Source organism: Symphalangus syndactylus, chromosome 14 (assembly GCF_028878055.3).
Source record: "Symphalangus syndactylus isolate Jambi chromosome 14, NHGRI_mSymSyn1-v2.1_pri, whole genome shotgun sequence".
In the NCBI taxonomy this organism is placed as follows: Eukaryota; Metazoa; Chordata; class Mammalia; order Primates; family Hylobatidae; genus Symphalangus; species Symphalangus syndactylus.
This window is the reverse complement of record NC_072436.2, coordinates 93,292,906-93,313,414: the sequence shown is the minus strand read 5'-3', so window position 1 is coordinate 93,313,414 and position 20,509 is coordinate 93,292,906. Positions and strand designations below refer to the sequence as shown.

Genomic DNA, 20,509 nt, shown 5'->3' with positions numbered 1-20,509 from the left:
CTGCCCACCTCACACCACTGAGTTGCTGGCAGCTGCCACAGAGGCCAGCCACCTCCTCACCTACTCTCCTGGACAAGCACTTCCGAGGACAGAGTCCTTGTCAGGGCTGGTTTTTGCACTGAACCCTCCTTTGCCACCAAAAGAGAGATGCCTGCACCCCTCGAGGGCAGGCAGATGGCTAAGCCTGCCCTCCCAGCTGGGCAGCACACTGGACTGGCCGTGCCCTTTCAAGTGTGCAGGAGTTGGCAGGAGCCTGCAAGCCAGTATCCATCCTCCCAGGTATCGACACTTGGTGGCATCACTTGTCCCCAGCCTGTGTTCTTGCAGATGAAACTAGCAGAAGGAAGGAGCTTGCTCCTAGTTGGCTCCCTAATTTTTTTAAAATCACAACTTTGATGTTTCCTAGTCTGCTGGGTGACACCAGTTGTCCTTGTTTATTACTGCTTAGTGCTCCCAAATGGTGTTGGTCAGCCTGGAGTGCAGGGATTGTCTCCTTCTTCAGACCCTAGCATTTACCAGTCCCTGGTCCTCACTGGCCTGCCTGGAGGCCTGTCTCGTTGTGAATGTTTACACAAATGGAAAATGTCAATGTTTAATCTGTAAAGGGAGGCCAGATTGCAAAGCTCCAAAAGGAAACATCTAAAGGTGAGCATCCTTCCTCTGGGTGTGGGACATTACAATGTCACATCAACTCACATCTCCACATTCACTTAGCACCTCTGTGGGCAAGAGGATGGGGAAGGCTCCCTGAACTTCCAGAGCTTCCTAAAGAAAAAGACAAACTTACAACTTGTAAAATCCCAGAGTCAGTGTCACAGTGCTGTGGCTAACTGAACTGTCAAGCAGATGCAACTTGCCCCAGGCATGGACAAAAAAGGTTTAGTGGGCTGGGCACAGTGGTTCACGCCTGTAATCCCAGCACTTTGAGAGGCCAAGGCGGGTGGATCACCTGAGGTCAGGAGTTGGAGACCAGCCAGGCCAACATGGTGAGACCCTCGTCTCTACTAAAAATAGAAAAATTAGCCAGGCCTGGTGGTGCATGCCTATAATCCCAGATACTTGGGAGGCTAAAGCAGGGAGAATCGCTTGAACCTGGGAGGCAGAGGTTGCAGTGAGCTGAGATCACATCACTGCACTTCAGCCTGGGCGACAGAGCGAGACTCAATCTCAAAAAAAAAAAAAAAAAAAGTTCCCTGTGAGTTAGGCTGGGAACTGGGGATGGATGGAGATGGGGAATGGATGGAGATGCTTCCAGGAGGAAAAGGACATGAGAGGTGGTGAGGAAATTTCATGCTGGAGTAATGATAGAACCAGACGGCTGAGGGGAGAACTCAGGAACACAGATGATGGGCAAGCCTGAGGGGGTGAGGAGACTTGAATGCCTGTCCAGGGAGTTAAGCCCTTCTGTGCTCAAGAGAAGGGAGGCAGGCACACCCAGTCCTGGCTTTGCCACTAATCAGCCTGAGCGTTGGGCAAGATACTTCTCCCTCTGGGTTAGATGAGGGGGGTGGACCACAGCAAAGGTTCCCAACCAGGAGGACAGGGGTGCTTTACACATGTGCGTGCACACACACACACACACACACACATACATGCATCTAGGGCTAGTTCTGGGGTATCTCTGGGGATGTGGCCTGGACATGTCTGGGTGTTTAAAGATGCTTGGTGCTTCTGGTGTGGCTCACTGGCTGAAGTCATTTCTAAGATCCTGTTAGCTCTAAAATGACCATGTTTCTGAGGCATGAGTAGTTGGTGACATGGCCGGTGTGAAGGAATCACTGGCCAGCCCAGCACTGACCTTTAAAACCAGAGGCTGTGGATTCACCTCATGTGTAGACAGTGCGTCGGAATCACTGGGGTGATGCGGATAATTTCAGAACACAGCTGGTGCTGGGGGCTGGGGGTGGAGAGATTCTTTGGGCCTGAATGATCCAGATAATTGCAGTGCTGGTGATGCCCTCTCAGCATGCCCCAGGGTGGGTGGTGGGAGCCCATTAGTCATGGGGTGGGCTGAGGCGAGGTGGTTGAGGAACAGGGAATAAATAAAAGGAGTGAGCAGTCATGTCTCAAGCAGGCCTGCAAGGGCGGGGGTGGCTGCCAGTGTCCCAGGCAGGGTGGCTGAGACATTAGTCACACCCGGAGACGCTGACCTGGCAGCACCCAGCCTCTCTAGGAGAGGGAAGGAGGAGGCGGGTGCTGGGAGTTCTGAATGTCAGGATTGCCTCTTGCTGTATCCTGGGGCTTGAGATCTTTGTCATCCCTTATCACCACCCCTTGCAAAGCTACATGGTGGAGACACCTCTGTTCATAGCTCTTCTGCCACTCTTTATCCTTAGACTATCAAAAGCTCTACTTCTGATCTTAAGGGCCATAGCCACTCCATTATCATTCTGGACCATAGTAACCAGAGCATTCTGACCTTTAGAGCTGCCCTATGTGACCATTCTCTGTTTTAGACAGCCGGCCTGGTGTGTGAAGTAGGAGGGAGGAATGAGCTTTGTTACTACCTTCTCAGCAACCTGCCTCTCCCCAAGGCCTCAGTTTGTTCTTGCTCCCCTTCAGGTTTAACCCATGGCCCATACAGGAGATCGTCTTCCCTAATGTTCAGAGAAGATCCAGACCCCCAACCCCTGGAAAACACAGACAGCTCTTCAGGACGCCTGAAAAGCCAGCTGTTGACAAATCTGCCTAACACTCTTGCAAACTCCATTTTCTACGGGGTGAGATGCAAACATCTTTCCATGACACCTGTGGATGCCCTACAATCTGGCCCAGGCTGACCATATCCTGCCTGGAGGGCCGGGTAAGGGGGGCACTCAGGCTTAGAACAGCCACATGCCTTCTCCTCCCTCTGGGACCCACTTTCAAGGGAGCCAGCTTGATGCTTGCATCACTGGTCTTCTCCTACCCTTCCAGATATTCCTGGTGCTGGAGTTAGTGCCCCCCTTTTTTCTCAGCTGAGTCACGGCCCTCACCTAGCCCAGCCCAGTCCCCTACCCTAGATCTTCTCCTACACCTGATTGACGCCCTGGCCTCAGGCAGGGCTGGAGCTTGGGGCTGGTGCCTTGGGCCTTCAGCCTTGCCCAGGGCAGTCTGGGCAGAAGCTGAGATTGGATGTCATTTGTCAACCTTGGCAGAGAAGTACTGAATGCGTCAAAATAATTGAAGGTTATTTGGTGCCTGTCGGAGGGATTTTTATTCCCAAGGATTCTGCTGGACCATTTGGGGCAGCCCTGTTTGGCTAGCTGAGTGTTCCTATGTTTTCCAACAATTGGATGTTTACAGTATCTGTGCTCTTGCTTTTTAAACATGTCCTCATTTAGAATAGCTTCCTTTTATTATATGTTTTATCTTCCTTTTTATCTTTTAAGTGGGAAATGGGAGACTAGTATGAGGGCACAATTGTGAAGCTTGCCTGTGCTCCAAGTTACGGACACGAGACCCCTTCACCCCTGGTTTTCCCCTGTAATCCTTCCAGAGCTATAGAGCTGAGCTTGTATTCAAGCCACAGATGGGGACCTTGACCATGAACCGGTCAAGGCTGACAGCCCCGGAGCAGGAGCACTGCTGTGAAATAACTCGGAGACATCCTCCCAGAGCAGTGAAGAGGCTGGAAGGAGTTAGGAAGCCTCAGATCCCCAGCCTCTGACTTACAAAGCACCCAGACCTCCCTCAGGACTAGACAGAGCAGCCGTTTCACCCAGAGCTGCCTCCATCCCAGCATCGGGATGCGGTTGGTAATGTGAGATTCTCACTATCCAACGCCGCCGTCATAGCCATATGCGGCTATTTAAACCTCAATTTAAATTAGTTAAAATTAAATAAAGTTTAAAAACCAGTTCCTCATCCACACTAACCACATTTTAAGTGCTCACAAGCCACATGTGACTGGTGGCTGCCTCACTGGACAGCACAGGTTCAGAACACCTCCGTCATCACAGGGCTCTCTTGGCAGGATTTTTGAGTCCCCTTTACAATGAGCTGTCTACCCGTGTTGCCTAAATGCCTTTCCTACCTAATGGTAGATGTTCAGTGGGTGCATTTGCCCTACAGACTCTCCCAAGCTTCTTTCTCAACCAGTAGAAGTAGGTATGTGGCCTTGTGAGGTCTCCCTTCTAGAAAGAACAGGTAGCATGCCTCTGACAATCACGTTGACCAGGTGACCTGCAAGGGTCCCCAGGATCAACTAGCAACCTGACATTTACTGCCCAAACTAATGCTTCTCCCTGTCCAGTGGACACTTCTCAACTAGGCTGCCCTTCTGCCTCACTGCTGCTACTTAGTCACTGGTTGACTTTGGAAGAAGAGGCCCTTCAGAGGCTCCAATGACCAAGAACACTCCCTTCCCTACTCCTCAGTGTCATGCCCCCCTCCTCCCAAGCATCACCATCACCAAAAATAAAACTGCCTTGGTATCCTTGCTGTAGTCCATGAAGCTTCTGTATTAGAATTACTTGGAAGGAAGAGGCTTGTTTAAAATGCAGATTTTGGCTGGGTGTGGTGGCTCACACCTGTAATCCCAGCACTTTGGGAGGCAGAGGCAGGTGGATCACCTGAGGTCAGGAGTCTGAGACTGGCCTGACCAATATGGTGAAACCCCGTCTCTACTAAAAATACAAAGATTAGCTGGGTGTGGTGGCGTGTATCTGTAGTCCCAGCTACTCGGGAGGCTGAGACAGGAGAATTGCTTGAACCCGGGAGGCAGAGGTTTCAGTGAGCCGAGATCGCACCATTGCACTCCAGCCTGGGGGACAGAGAGAGACTCTGTCTCAAAAAAAAAAAAAAAAAAAAGCCGATTTCTTGGCCCCACAGCAAGCCAATGGAATCAGAATCTCTGGGGGGTGGAGTCTACTGAATTTAAGACCCACTGCAAATGAGGAGGCCACACAGGAAGGACCTTGGGAGTCCTTGGAAACTAGAAATCAACCCCCTTTGCATTCTAAGGTCTCTGGTTTATTGCAGACCAACTCTCCCCAGGGCTGAGAGCCAGATACTGGGAGCTTGTGGTAGTGGTAGTGTGACAGAAATGTTCCCCATGGCCTCCTGTTCTCCTCCTGCCCACCCCCCTACCTGCACACACACAGGTGCATACACACATCCACATGCACACACTACTCTCTCAGGAGGTCTGCTAGGAAACCAATAGACTTTCAGAAAAGCCTGTTCCAACCCTGGCTTCGTGGGGCATGGTGAGCTCCTGGCCTTCTCTCACAGGCCCTTATTGGGGAGGAAAGATTTCTCTCCCTCACCCATCACTAGGTTTATGGCTGAGGCACCCATAGTAAAAGACAGATTAACAAGAAAAAAGCATGCACATTTATTTAATATCTAGGTTTGACATGACACGGGAGCCTTCAGAAATGAAGACCCAAAGAAACAGGAAAACCTGTGTGTTTTTATGCTTAGGTTTGATAAAGAGTGGACAGTCATGCAGACGTGGACAAAGGAGATAATACCCTAATTTATTACTATTCCAATGATAATGAACTGGCGGGAACTTAGCAAGGCCTGTTCAGAATCTTCTCTGTGTCCCTGTGTCCTCAGAGATAAGAACATTCTTTTCTTGTGGGTATAGGGTGGGCACCTCATGTAAGGGTCTTATCTTCAGAGCAAGATCAAGGAATTCTTTTATGGCCTGCTTTAGGAGAGAAGCACGGAAGAGGGTCAGAGAGCACTTCTTGTTTCTGCTGCTTCCTCCAATGCCAAAGTGCCATATTTGGGATAGTCTGTTCTGAACCCCGTCATCCTGCTACATGAACCCCCATGACCTGAGTCTCCTGCCTCAGAGAGACCTTCCTTTTCCTAAATCAGTGTTTTGAAATCTTTTTTAACCCTTGCCCCACTTTGGTCTACCTCTGGGATTTTATATGCCATTTTCTCCTCTCTTCATATCCTCCCCAAATATCCTGCAGTTTGTGTTACAAAAATAAGGTTTTCTCCTTATTTTCCAAATATAAAATTATATGCACACAATACTTAAAAGAGTATAAAGCTAGAGTATATTGCTAGAAAGAAAGTCATACTGCTAGACTCTAGCATGAACCTGCATCAGAATCACCTCCAGGGCTTCTTAAAATACAGATTCCTGGGCCCTACCTCTGGAGTTTCTCATTCAGGGGGTCTGGGATGCCTGGGGGAACCACACTTTGAGAATTGCTGCTGTAGAATGATGATACACACTCCCTCCCTAGAGCCAGAAGAAAGGCCAAGCCTTTAACGCAACAGACACCATATCATCTCATGGGGCTCCCTTCTCTCTCTGTGCTCCCTCTCTCTTCAGCGTGGGAGCATCTACCTGGGTCTCAATAACACTGAGGGCCTCTCCTGGGTGAATCTCTGCATTGTTATGTAGATCAAGTCTTTATCTTGGCAAATACTTCACCCACTCCAGGGAGAAAGGAAAGAAGGAGGTGAGAAATTAAGAACCCTTTCTTACCAGAGTAATATTGAGCACATGTTTTCAAACTCCACATCCGGAAGGCTTAGGATATGTACATGGGGGGTGTGTGTGCGTGTGTGTGTGTATGTGAATGTGCACATGAGACACACACATATATGTTTTTTGTTCCTTGGATTTCTGGGCACCATGTGCAGTAACCAAAGCAGAACATTCATCCTGTGACTCTGAACAGCATTAATGAAGAATGTAGGTCTCCTATTCCAGCCGGGACTCAGAGCGGAACAATGGCATAGCTTGCATATTTATTTAGGCCTTGGCATCTCAGCAATGAAAAAGTTCGTGGAATAAATGAGCAAAAGATAGAGAACTTTTCTGCTCTGTGTTTATAGGTTTCGGCTGTTCCCAAACCATCCATCTTGAGCTCTCACCATAAAGCAGGCAAGCAGCCCTTTGACACGCGCATCTTGAAAGTTTTACACTATTTATTTTTTCCTCTGGGAAACAGTCTAGGTCTCTGCCACTGAGGCTGTCAGGCAGTAACAGAGTGCCTGAGCTCATTCAATTGTTTATGAGGCTTTCTCTGAAATCCTTAGCCCTTTCCTACGGATGGGAAAAGCAATGAAAAATCTCTTAGCAACAACTGAGCGGGGCTCATCTGTCCTCCCTGTCCTGATTCTGCCTCCTGTTTAGTATTTATCACTAAACAGGGATAGTGATAAATGGCTCAGCTGGTCCCTTTCTACCTGGGGCTGGAGCATTACACTCAGTTCAAGAAAGGAACTTTAAGAGGAGAGTGACCCACATGGTGAAGAACTTTAAATTATGCCTTACAAGGAAAGACAGAGGGAACTTGGAAGGCATAATCTAGAGGTGGACACGACCCCTTGTCATCAAATATCCAAAGAGCTGTTAGGTAGAAGCACCTTGAACTTGCTTCCTGTGGCTCTTAAGGGAAGTCCTGTGATGTTCAGGGTTTGCCAGGGTTCCCTCCTCTACCAGGCATTAATGTTAGCGGAGACTCTTTTCTCTTCTTCCTCTCTCTCTAGGCAATCTCATTTCTTCTCATGGCTTTAAATATCATCTTTAGGCTGATGACTCTCAAGTGTACATGCCTAGCCCAGATCACTTTTCTAAAATGAGAGCTTGGATATTCAGCTGCCTACTCATGTCTCCATTTGCTGTCTCCCTGACATCTCCAACTTCATATGTGTAAAAGTGAACCCTTGATCTGAACCCCCTAACCCAAATCTTATCCTCCCACCATTTTCCCCATCTCAGTAAATGGCACCAGCCTCCACCCAGTTGTCAAGTCAGGAATCTGGGTGTCATTCCTGGCATTTCCTTCTCATTCATACCTCACATCCAATCCATCACGAAGTTCTGTTTATTCCACCTCCAAAATATTCATTGAGCTCCTCTATTCCTCTCCACCTTCATATCCACCACCCTCATTGAAGCTGCCATCATCTCTCATGGGGACTATTACAAATGCCCTCTAACTACTCTTCCTGCTTCCATGTTACCTGCCGTCCTCCCACCTAACAGCCAGAGAGACACCTGAAAACTCAACATCTGACCATGTCATTCCCCTGCTTAAAACCCTTCAATGAGCTGGGCATGGTGGCTCACATCTGTAATCCAGCACTTTGGAAGGCTGAGATGGGAGGATCATTTGAGTCCAGGAGCTCAAGACCAGCCTGGGCAACATAGTGAGACTTCTTCTCTACAAAAAATTTAAAAACAAAAATTCCTTCAATGGTGTCTGTTGCAGTTAGATAAAGTCCAGGATCCTTCTGAGATGCACAGGGTCCTGCATAATCTCTCTCCCCTCATCTGGTACCACCCTCCGCACTGCTCTGCACTGGAGCCACACTGGCCTTTTCAGCTCCTCAAATGTACCGAGCTCCTTCCTGACACCTCTGCCTTGATTTGCCATCCCCCAGTGCCCAATCCCCTCAGTCTTTTAGTTCTCATCTCACATGCCACCTTTCCAAAGAAGCCATCAATTTTAGTTATCTTTTGCTGCAAAACAAACCATCCCAAAACTTTGTGGTTTAAAACAACAGCCATCTTATTTCTTGTAATTCTGTGAGTTGCCTGGGGCTTAGCGGGATGGTTCTTCTGCTGGTCTTGCCTGTCAGGTGTTCACGGTGAGATGGCATCTGGGGCAGAAACATTCAAGATGGCTTCACTCACACATCTGCCATCATGGCAGGAACATCTCACCTGGGACACTGGGATGGCTGGGCCTCTCTGTGTCACCACAAGGCTCACTCTCCCAGTGGCTTCTTCATATGATCTCTCCAACAAGATGACCACACTGATTTGGGGCCGGAATTATCCCATTAAAAGCTTTGTTAGAATAGAGAGCTGTGGATATTGGATATGTATACTTGTTAGTGTGAATAAATGGTTCCCAGGAGTGATGGTGTAGTATACTGAAAAAGAACAGGACTTTGGAGTCCAAAGTTCAAATCCCATCTCTACCATGTATGATTCTTGCTTATTCATTAAGGCTACTTTGGTTACTAACAATAGAAATGGATTCTGGCAAGCTTAAGCCAAAAAGGGTGAATTTATTAGAATGTATCAGTCAGAGTACTTCAGAAAAACAGAATCCATAGGATGGATATATACACATATATATATGTATATATCTATCCTATGGATTCTGTTTATATATATATGTATTTATATTTCTGTTTATATATATATTTATATTTCTGTTATATATATATATATATATATATATATATATATAGAGAGAGAGAGAGAGAGAGAGAGAGGGAGAGAGATTTACCAGGAGGGATTGGCACACACAATTATGAAGGCTGAGAAATCTCACGATCTGCCATCTGTAAGCTGGAGGCCCAGGAAAGCCAGTGGTGCAATTCTAGTCCAAACCCCGAAGCTGGAGAATTAGGGAGTGGGAGTGGGAGGTGAAGGGGATGGATAGGATATAAGATCTAGTCTGAGTCAGAAAGTCCAAGAACCAGGAGCACAGATACCCAAGAGCAGGAAAACCTGGATGTCTCAGCTCAGACAGCAAGAAAATATACACTTCCCCTGCTTTTTTATTCCATTCAGGCCCTCAGCAGATTTGATTGTGCCCACCTGCATTGGTGAGGACAATCTTCCTTCGTCAGTCTACCAATTCAAATGCTAATCTCTTCTGGAAACACTCTCACAGACACACCCAGAAATAATGTTTTACCAGCTATCTCATAGCCCAGTCAAGTTAACACATAAAACTATTACAGATCACATGGAAGGTTTGACAACCATGACTCAGCAGTAGGAGTCAGCAGCCTTTTTTCCAGAGTGTTGCTACTAACCTTTCTCAACCTTAACGATTTCTGTGTCTCTCTCTCATTCTTTAGTTTTAAGTCTTTTTTTTTTTTTTGAGACGGAGGTTCGCTTTTGTTGCCGAGGCTGAAGTGCAATGGAACAATCTCAGCTCACCGCAACCTTCGCCTCCTGGGTTCAAGTGATTCTCCTGCCTCAGCCTCCTGAGTAGCTGGGATTACAGGCATGCACCACCACGCCCAGCTAATTTTGTATTTTTTTTTTTTTTTTTTTTTTGAGACGGAGTCTCGCTCTTTCACCCAGGCTGGAGTGCAGTGGCGCGATCTCGGCTCACTGCAGGCTCTGCCCCCCGGGGTTCATGCCATTCTCCTGCCTCAGCCTCCCGCGTAGCTGGGACTACAGGCGCCTGCCACCGCGCCCGGCTAATTTTTTGTATCTTTAGTAGAGATGGGGTTTCACCATGTTGGTCAGGCTGGTCTCGAACTCCTGACCTCAGGTGATCCACCCCCTTTGGCCTCCCAAAGTGCTGGGATTACAGGTGTGAGCCACTGTGTCCGGTCTCTAGTTTAAGTCTTACATTTTCATCTGTCTCAAGACTGTTTGACCCAGCTTGGTTCAAGTATCAAAATCCTTGGTCGAGCCAGGCACAGTGGCTCACACCTGTAATCCCAGCACTTTGGGAGGCCGAAGCGGGTGGATCACCTGAGGTCAGGAGTTCGAGACCAGCCTGGCCAACATGGTGAAACCCTGTCTCTAATAAAAATACAAAAATTAGCCGGGAGTGGTGGCAGGTGCCTGTAATCCCAACTACTCGGGGGGCTGAGGCAGGAGAATCACTTGAACCCAAAAGGCGGAGGTTGTAGTGAGCCGAGACTTTGCCACTGCACTCCGGCCTAAGTAACAAGAACAAAACTCTGCCTCAAAAAAAAAAAAAAAAATTCCTTCATTGGCCAACCAGCTAAGGCTACAGGGTACAGTTGCATGGTACAGGGCAGGCTGCCAGGGACGCCAGAGGATGGGGTACACAGCCGGGAAAGGGAAATCAGCGTGAGGCAGGTGGGGAACCCAAGATGGGTCAACTACACTAGGTCAAGTTACTGGTAAGCCTCAGTTTTCTTACATATAAGGTAGGATAATCTACTTCTTAAAGTTATTGTAAGGATTAATCAAAATAATGTCAAAAAGTGCCTAACACATAGTAAACACTAAGTTTATGGTTAAGTGTTGTTATTTTTAAAAAACAGTGTATTTTATTTATTTCATATTTTTTAAAGAGATGGAGTTCTTGCTATGTTGCCCAGGCTGGTCTCAAACTCCTGGACTCAAGCAATCCTCCCACCTCGGCTTCCCAAAGTGCTGGGAAAAATAATTTTAATACTGGTGAAGAACTGAATGAACTAGTAATAGCTTCAAAACATCATCATAATCTTAAAGAAAGGTTCTGGGCTCACCTTATACTTGTCTTGATCCAGCCCTGGAATCAGCCATTTCTCCAAGGAGCTCTCATTCCTTTTATGAAAAATGGTATTCAAAAACCAAGACCTGGTCCCTAGATGTGCTCACTGCTATTAGGGTGTCACTGTTTCGAGGTGTTCTTAGGGGACGGAGCTGAGGAACACACATGTGCACACACACATTTATATCTACATTTCTTTCTATCTCACTGCATATGGGAAATCATGAGTTCACACCCGTAGCCGCAATTCCAATTCAACATCCCAGGTTTTATTCTAGTTTTCTCCTTTACCATATTTGTTAGTTTCCTGATTTTAATGGCTGTGTTTTGGTTGTAAAGGAGAATATCCTTATTTGGAAGAAATATACACTAAAGTATTTACCCAGTGAGAAGTATGAAGTCAGCAATTTACTCTCAAATAATTCAGGGAAAAAAAAGTTATTTGAACCATACTTGCAACTTTTCTGTAAGTTTCAGATTTTTCAAAATAGAATTTATTAAAAAACAAACAAAATCCTAAAACAAATAACCTGATACATGTGTCATTTCCTTACCTGGGTAGGTAAATTACTGGAAGGAGAAATGCTGCATCAAAAGGCCTGTCGATTTGTAATTTTGTTTCTGGAGACAGGGTCTTTCTCTGTTGCCCAGGCTGGAATGCAGTGGCACAATCATGGCTCACTGCTTCCTCAAACTCTGGAGAGATCCTCCCTCCTCAGTCTCCCAAATAGCTGGGACCACAGGCATGCACCATCATGCTCAGCTAATTTTAAAATTTTTTGTAGAGATGGGGGTCTCTCTATGTTGCCCAGACTGGTCTCAAACTCCTGGGCTCAAGATATCCTCTGGTTTTGGTCTCCCAAGCTGCAGAGATTAGGCCAGGCAGGTGGTTCAAGGCTGTAATTCCAGCATTTTGGGAGGCTGAGGTGGGCGGATCACTTGAAGCCAGGAGTTTGAGACCAGTCTGGCCAACGTGGTGAAATCCTGTCTCTATTAAAAATATAAAAAAGCCAGGCACAGTGGCGTGTGCCTGTAATCCCAGCTACTTGGGAGGCTGAGGCATGAGAATAGCTTGAACCTGGGAGGGGAGGTTGCAGCGAGCAGAAATCTCACCACTGCACTCCAGCCTGGGTGACAAAGCAAGATTCCATCTCAAAAAAAAAAAAGAAAGAAAAGAAAAGAAAGAAAGAAAAACACGAAGTGCTGGGATTACAAGTGTGAGCCATCTCACCTGGCCCATTTATAATTTTGATGGACGTTGCCCAAATTGCCCTCCACAGAGATTTTACAATTTACATAAGCCCCCACCTGGAGTGAACGAGAAGCCTTACTCTCCTCAACACAATGTTTTATAAGACCTTAATTTAAAAAAAACACAACACTTCAGTTGAAGACTGTACTTTCAGGGATCATTTCTATAGAAGTTCTAGAAGAAACTAGAGAAGTTTCTCTGCGCAGGTAGAGCACTGGAAGCCACCAGGAGGAGGCACCTTCTCTCCTGAACGTGAAGCTGGTCTTGGTGTTGCTTTGCAATTGCCATTTGGCATTGATAGGCATTCATTTCCCTCCAGCAGAGTAAGATGGAGAAGATGCAGCCTGAGTGATTTCCCTTCTTTAAAAAAAAAAAAAAAATCTGTTGGTGAAAGCTGCTTTCTTGTGTAGTTTTAATTTGCATTTCTCTTTTTTTTTTTTTTTGAGACGGAGTCTCGCTCTGTCGCCCAGGCTGGAGTGCAGTGGCGCAATCTCGGCTCACTGCAAGCTCCGCCTCCCGGGTTCACGCCATTCTCCTGCCTCAGCCTCTCCGAGTAGCTGGAACTACAGGCGCCCGCCACCACGCCCAGCTAATTTTTTGTATTTTTAGTAGAGACGGGGTTTCACCGTGGTCTTGATCTCCTGGCCTCAGGATCCGCCCGCCTCGGCCTCCCAAAGTGCTGGGATTACAAGCGTGAGCCACCGCGCCCGGCCTTAATTTGCATTTCTCTTACTGTGAGTGAGTTTGAGCATCTTTTCAGAGACTTAAAGCTGGTTGTATTTCTCTTTCCTTGAGTGGTTGGTGCACAATCTTTACCCATGTTTTTATTGGCTTATTGTTCTTTTATTCTTGTTATTATCATGATCATTGTTGATTTAGAACCTCTAAATGTGATAGCACTTAGCCCTATATGAGTCGTAAATATTTTTCCCAATTTGTCACTTGTCTGTTGACTTTTTTGAAGATAGTTTGCCATGCAGATAGTCTTTATTATGTTATCATGTACCACTGTTTTATAGCTTTCTAGGTTGTTTTACACCAACAAAAGATTACTAAAATTCATTTCCTTATGGTTTCTTCTAGTACGTGCTTTTAAATTTTGTTTATTTATACATTTAGATACTGGACACATTTGAAACATATACTAATCCAACTTCATTTTTTTACCAGAGGGCAACCCCATATATTGAATCATTCCTCTTTCCTTCCTGGTTTGAAATGCTGCCTTTCGTGCACATTATATTCCTATAACTTCTGCATTTGGGCCTATTTCTGGGATTTCTGTTCTGGTACATGGATCTCTCGCTTTATCTTCCCTATGTCTCTGGCCATTCCTTCTCAGCCTCCTTTTCTAGCACCTCCTGCCTTCCCCTCCCCTCCTCTTTGTCGTGGCGTCCCCTGCTGTTCTATCATGACACATTTTCCTTCTCTTGTCCCACGCTGATTTCATCGGCTTCAGGGCTTCCATATCAGCTTGGGCTGAAACTAATGTGGCATTTGTATCTCTAGCCTGGCACCCTCTCCTGAACTACAGACTCATGGAGCCACTGTCCTCTCAGGGGCTCCACTTGGAAGCTTAATCTGCATTTTGAAAATAACACTTCCTAACCCAAACTCCTGCTGCTCCCCAGAACCTGCTGCCACCACAACATTCTCAGGAAACAGTAGCTCCATTCTCTCTATAGCTCAAAACTCCATGTCTTTGATGACTCCTCTCTCTCTCTCTCTTTTTTTTTTTTGAGACAGAATTTCACTCTTGTCACCCAGGCTGGAGGGCAATGGCGTAGTCTCAGCTCACTGCAACCTCCACTTCCCAGGTTCAAGCAATTCTCCTGCCTCAGCCTCCCGAGTAGCTGGGATTCCAGGCACCTGCCACCATGCATGGCTAATTTTTGTATTTTTAGTACAGACGGGGTTTCGCCATGTTGGCCAGGCTGGTCTAGAACTCCTGACCTCAGGTGATCAGCCAGTCTTAGGCTTCCAATGTGTTGGGATTATAGGCGTGAGCCACTGCACCCGGCCAACTCCTCTCTTCTTTGTGACATCCACTCCTATTAAGCCCTGTCAGCTCAGTTCTCACATAGACCCAGAGTTGAACCAGCTCCCTGTCCCATCATCTGTCTTTCTCCGGGCTATGGAAATAGCTTCCTAACCCATCTTTCTATGGCATCCCTTATTTCACCCCCTGACCCCAGGTCCACTCTCCCCTCATCAGCCAGAGCCATGCTTTTAAAATGTAAGTCTGATCATGTCCTCCTCTGTGCAAAACCTGCAGTGGTTCCCAAAGTCCCACAGAAGCCCCTAAAACCTACCTGACATGGTCCCTAGCTAACTCTTGGATCTTTACCTCTTCCATGAATCCACTCTTGCTGGGCACTCTGGTCTTCCTTCTGTTCCTTGAACACACAGCAGGACTCCTGTCTCTACCAATGCACCTTCTTTGAATAACTGTATATAAACCTATAGACTTAAACTTCTATAAGACTTACATAAGCTTTAGACTCACGTAGACGTAGAAGTTTATCATATATGACACTTGGACATACATTTAAACATGTAAGCAAAATGAAGCTGGACACAGTGACTCACACCTGTAATCCCAGATGTAATCTACTGAAAATACAAAAATTAGCCCAGCTGGTGGTGCGCACCTGCAATCCCAGCTGAGGTTGAGGCATGAGGGCCGCTTGAGTGTGAGAGGCGGAGGTGGCAGCGAGCTGAGATTGCACCACTGCACTCCAGCCTGGGCGACAGAGCAAGGCTCTGCTAAAAACAAAAAACAAAAACCTAAAAATATAAGCAAAATTTGAATTGACAGTAGTCCTAAAATTTCTTCATATTCAGAGCTTATCTCTTCTGAATCTTATTTTGATTCTGACCATTGATGTTCTTGTTTTTCCAAACAACATTGTTCTCTGTGCCTTCAAGAGGGCTCATTTGATGGTACAGCATTTTTTAAAAGAGTGCCCTACGATTGTCTCCAGGGCTTCTTCCAAGCTTCCAACAATCTTGGCTGGCGCTGTGTATATGGACAGGTGAGGACAACTGCGTCATGACTGTCACCTCGATGACAGGGATGTAAGACACACCTCAATTTCAGAGATGTTTAATTGTGAAAACAACAACAACAACAACAAACAGGAAACAGAATCAGTGAATTATGGTACTCTCTGGTTGGGCTAATTCCCTCTACTTACTCTTCTTTTCCACGATTTTTTCTAGTTATTTTTGCTTACTTTTCCTTTATGAGTAAAGTCAGGAATGTTATTTATATAAATAGATGACCAAAAAATGGCAAATAAATAAATGATAATAGCAGGCAGAATCAGACCTAATTACTTGGTTAATTATTTCTTGTACCAATTGTAAGTGCCTTTTGCCCCAGAGTGGAATTAACAGATACCAGGTAGTCCCCCTACCCTCATCCCATGCTCTTGGCCAACAATGCTAATTCATCAAGGTCCTATTTTTCACTGATACCAGTGGAGGCCTTAGGCTCTTTCTCAGCGCAGCATTCCAAGTGGCCATTACCAGTTGATTAGAGTTGGTAAATGGAATTAAATTCTCCAAAGCCAACAGTCACCCAAGGCATGTAGATATGAAAAGTAGAGAAGTCTAAATCTGTTATCAGTTCTTCAACAATGCAGGATGCATCACTACCCGTTCTTTGGGACAAATCATATCCCTATATCAACTGAAGGACATTAAAAGACTTCCCCACCACCATATATACACAGCTAGACCAACTGAGTTCAGAGCCCTGGACTACCCATAAGTCGAGTCATGCAAGACTCCTCTTTAGCAAAGCTGAAAGGCCAGCTATTTTTAGTTCTACAGTGTTCTCTTTTCCCAGCCTGAAGTGTTCAGCACCTCCGCTTAGGCTCACTGATTCACACTGAAGAGGAAATGACTGCTAGCCCAATCAGACCCTCCCAGGAGCCCAACACATTTTCATAAGCAGTGCTTCTGAATCATCTGGGCATCTTGTTGCGATGCAGACTCTGGTTGGGTAAGCCGGGAGTTGGGCTTGGTAATGCTGGTTCAAAGACCAGAGAAGCAAGGTGCTAAGTATATTTGTCAGCTCAGACATAACAAAATACCACAGTCTGGTGGCTTAACCAACAGAAATTTACTTCTCACAGTTATGGAGGCTAGAAGTCCAAGACCAAGGTGCCAGCAAGGTAGTATTTATTATGATGAGGCCTCTCCTCTTCGCTTGTAGGCAGCCACCATCATGTTGTGTGCTCATCTAGCCTCTTTCTTGTGCAAGTGAGGAGACAGAGTGAACTCTCTGGTCTCATAAGGACACGAATCCTATCAGATCACAGCCCCACCTTAGAACCTCATTTAACCTTAATTACTTCCTTAGAGGCCCTATCTCCAATTACAGTCACCCTGGGGGTTAGGGCTTCAACATATGTATCCCAGTGGGAGGACACAGTCAGTCCATAACTAAGGAACAGAACACTGGGGAGAAAAATCCTACTTCGTTGGGACACTGGAAAATGCGAGTATTCTCTGGACACCTACACCAGGCCTCTCCTCAACACCTGAAGCAACCAACCTGGAGGATTCATCAGTGACTAAGGCCAGCAATGTTGTGTTGCTGGCAGGAAAGATCCGTTGTCTAATTATGAATCTCAGCATCCTAGAATTACGGGGAGAAGCCAGTTCTCAATTCGTTTTAACAGAGCTTCTCTCTGTAGCAATTCCAGCCAAATAAGCCAACTCTGCAGGTTCCAGGCAAAGAAGGCTTTGTTATGGGCTATATTTAGTGCCCAGGTTGCAGGTGGATATCTGCCATGCTGAGCCCAGCACTACGTGCTCACCATTGCAGCATGTCAGGATGACTCCCAAGGGCTTTTGTGGCAATATGGAAGTTCCCACAGCCAGGTGCCTCCCCCTCTACCCTGGATGGCTTTGGAAAAGCTGCCTCAGGTGTCACTGTGCCTTTTTATGGGCACCATGCACTGGACCTACTGGCTTTGTAAAGGCCTGCAGAAACGCTATGGTTTGAATGTGTCTCCCAAAAATCATATGTTGGAAACTTAATCCCCAATGGAGCAGTGTTGGGAGGTGGGGCCTAAGGGGGATGTGTTTAGGTCATGAGGATTTCTCATGAATGGATTAATGTTGATTATAAAAAGGGCTTGAGCTGGGCGCGATAGCTCACGCCTGTAATCCCAGCACTTTGGGAGGCTGAGGCGGATAGATCACTTGATATCAGGAGTTCGAGACCAGCCTGGCCAACATGGTGAAATTCTGTCTCTACTAAAAATACAAAAATTAGCCAGGCTGGTGGCAGATGCCTGTAATCCCAGCTGCTCGGGAGGCTGAGGCAGGAGAATTGCTTGAACCTGGGAGGCAGAGGTTGCAGTGAGCCAAGATCACGCCATTGCACTCCAACCTGAGCGACAGAGCAAGACTCCATCTCAAAAAATAATAAATAAATAAATAAATAGATAGATAGGCCGGGCGTGGTGGCTCACACCTGTGATCCCAGCACTTTGGGAAGCTGAGGCAGGCAGATCATGAGGTCAGGAGATCAAGACCATCCTGGCTAACACAGTGAAACCCCATCTCTACTAAAAATACAAAGAATTAGCCGGGCGTGGTTGTGGGCGCCTGTAGTCCCAGCTACTCAGGAGGCTGAGGCAGGAGAATGGCGTGAACCTGGAAGGCAGAGTTTGCAGTGGGCCAAGATTGCGCCACTGCACTCCAGCCTGGGCGACAGAGCGAGACTCCATCTCAAAATAAATAAATAAATAAAATAAATAAAAATAAATAAATAAAAAGGGCTTGAGTCTAGGGGTTCACTCTCTTGCCTTCTCTTGACCTTCTGCTTTTCACCATGGGTTGGTGCAGAAAGAAGGCCCTTGCCAGATGACAGCCCCTCGCTCTTGAACTTCCTAGCCTTCAGAAGCCCAGAGAAGATATATAGCCACTTAATCACTGTGCATTCATTCATTCATCCAATATTAATTGAGCACCTACTCTGCCCTAGGCATTGGGCTTAGCCTTGGCCACACAGCAGTGAGCAACAATGGGTATTCTTTTTTTGTTTTTTTTTTTTTCTTTTTGAGATGGAGTTTCACTCTTGTTGCCTAGGCTGGAGTGCAATGACATGATCTTGGCACACTGCAATGTCTACCTTCTGGGTTCAAGTGATTCTGCTACCTCAGCTTCCCAAGTAGCTGGGATTACAGGCCTGTGCCACCACACCCGGCTAATTTTGTATTTTTAGTAGAGATGGGGTTTCACCATGTTGGTCAGGCTGGTCTTGAACTCCTGACCTCAAGTGATCCACCTGCCTCGGCCTCCCAAAGTGTTGGGATTACAGGCATAAGCCACCATGCCTGGCCTAACAATGGATATTCTTACCTGCCTCGTGGGGCACACAGAAGTCAGGCACAGCTGCTAAGCAGATGTTAACAGGACCACTTGGAACCAGTGGGAGTTGCTGAGAAGTAGAGGTGGGGTTATTGGTCACAGGAAGGGGTATGTCTTAGTCCATTTTGTGCTACTGTAACAGAATGCCTGAGACTGGGTAATTTATAAAGAACAGAGATTTATTATAATACTGTTCTGGAGGCTGGGAAGTCCAAGGTTAAGGGGCTTACATCTGGCAAGTGCCTTCTTGCTGCATCATAACATAGCAGAAGGCATCGCGTTGGGGGTGGGGAACATCCACTTCCGAGATGGTTCACTCACATGCCTGCCAAGTTAGTGCTGGTTGCTGCCTAGCAGCCTCAGTTCATCACAAGAACTCCATAGGGCTAAGTGTCCTCCTGACATGGTGGCTGTATTCCTCCAGAGCAGGCAATCCAAGAAAGCACAAACTAGAAATCACAGTGTCTTATATGACCTAGCCTTGGAATTCAATTCGCACTATGTCATTTCTGCAACGTCCTGTTGGTTACACAGATCGACTCTACTCAGTGAGGGAGAGGCCTATACAGTGGTATGAGGACCATGAGGTGAGGATCACTGGGGAGCCATCCTAGAAGCTGGCAACCAAGGGCTCAGGTGTCATGCTCTGTATGTAAGTATGAATTCAGAGGAGGGAACAGTCTCTGGGATAACTAGGATTGGTTTAATGAAAGAGGTTGACTTGCTCTGTATCCTGAAGGATAAGTAGCAACTGGAGAGTTGTCCATGGATGAAGGGAAGTCAGGCCAGGAGGGAGCACAGCATGAGCAAAGGCATAGAGGCAGCAACGGGCATCATGAATTGTTAATCAGAGAGGAGAGTGGGATGGCTGGAGCAGCAAGTGCATGTAGTAAAGTAAAGGTAATAACAAAATGGAGTTGGGTGACATCAAAGTTAAGAGGGCTTTGGAAGCCAGGCAGTGGCATTCGGTTTTGATGGGTCGTTAAGGATCAATGATGAGTGCTACAATGGTCATGATGATGAAAGTGGTGCTTCAGGAAGCATAATCTAGGGACAGCATATAGACACCTCAGCCTGGGGAGAGACTAAAGGCAGGGGCATGAGCCTTGACCTTATGAGAAGCTGAATTAAGATACTGGAATTAAGAATGGAAAAGGAGTGGGGCGTGGTGGCTCATGCCTGTAATCCCAACACTTCGGGAGGCCGAGGTGGGCTGGTCACTCAAGGCCAGGAATTCAAGACCAGCCTGGCCAACATGTTGAAACCCCATCTCTACTAAAACTATAAAAATCAGCTGAGCGTGGTGGTGGGCGCCTGTAGTTCCAGCTACTAGGCAGCGTGAGGCATGAGAATCGCTTCAACCTGGAAGGTGGAGGTTGCAGTGAGCTGAGATCATGTCACTGCACTCCAGCCTTGGTGACAAAGTTAGACTCTGTCTCAAAAAGGAAAAAAAAAAAAAAAAAGAACGGAAAAGGAGGCAGAGTTTTAAGTGTTACTACAAATGAAGAATTGACACTACCCCCAAAAGACTGGGACCTGGAGGCTGGGATAAGATGGATTGAAACTCACTTTCTCCATGGTCAGAATGGAGGAGTAGCACTTGCTGTGTTCACCTCTTGGAACTGAGCTGAGCATCACATGAGACAACGGCTATCAAACCACTTGGATAGGAGAGAAGTTTTAAACACCAAAAGGATTATTGTTA

At 46.5% G+C, this 20,509-nt stretch overlaps 1 non-coding gene across 1 annotated transcript; it reads left to right on the top strand.

Annotated features, from left to right (window-relative positions):
* The first annotated feature begins 12,552 nt into the window (after positions 1 to 12,552).
* LOC129463390 (small nucleolar RNA U3) lies at positions 12,553 to 12,767 on the top strand. Its single transcript, XR_008651161.1, has one exon. It is a non-coding gene; the product is annotated as a small nucleolar RNA U3 (small nucleolar RNA).
* Positions 12,768 to 20,509: the final 7,742 nt, after the last annotated feature.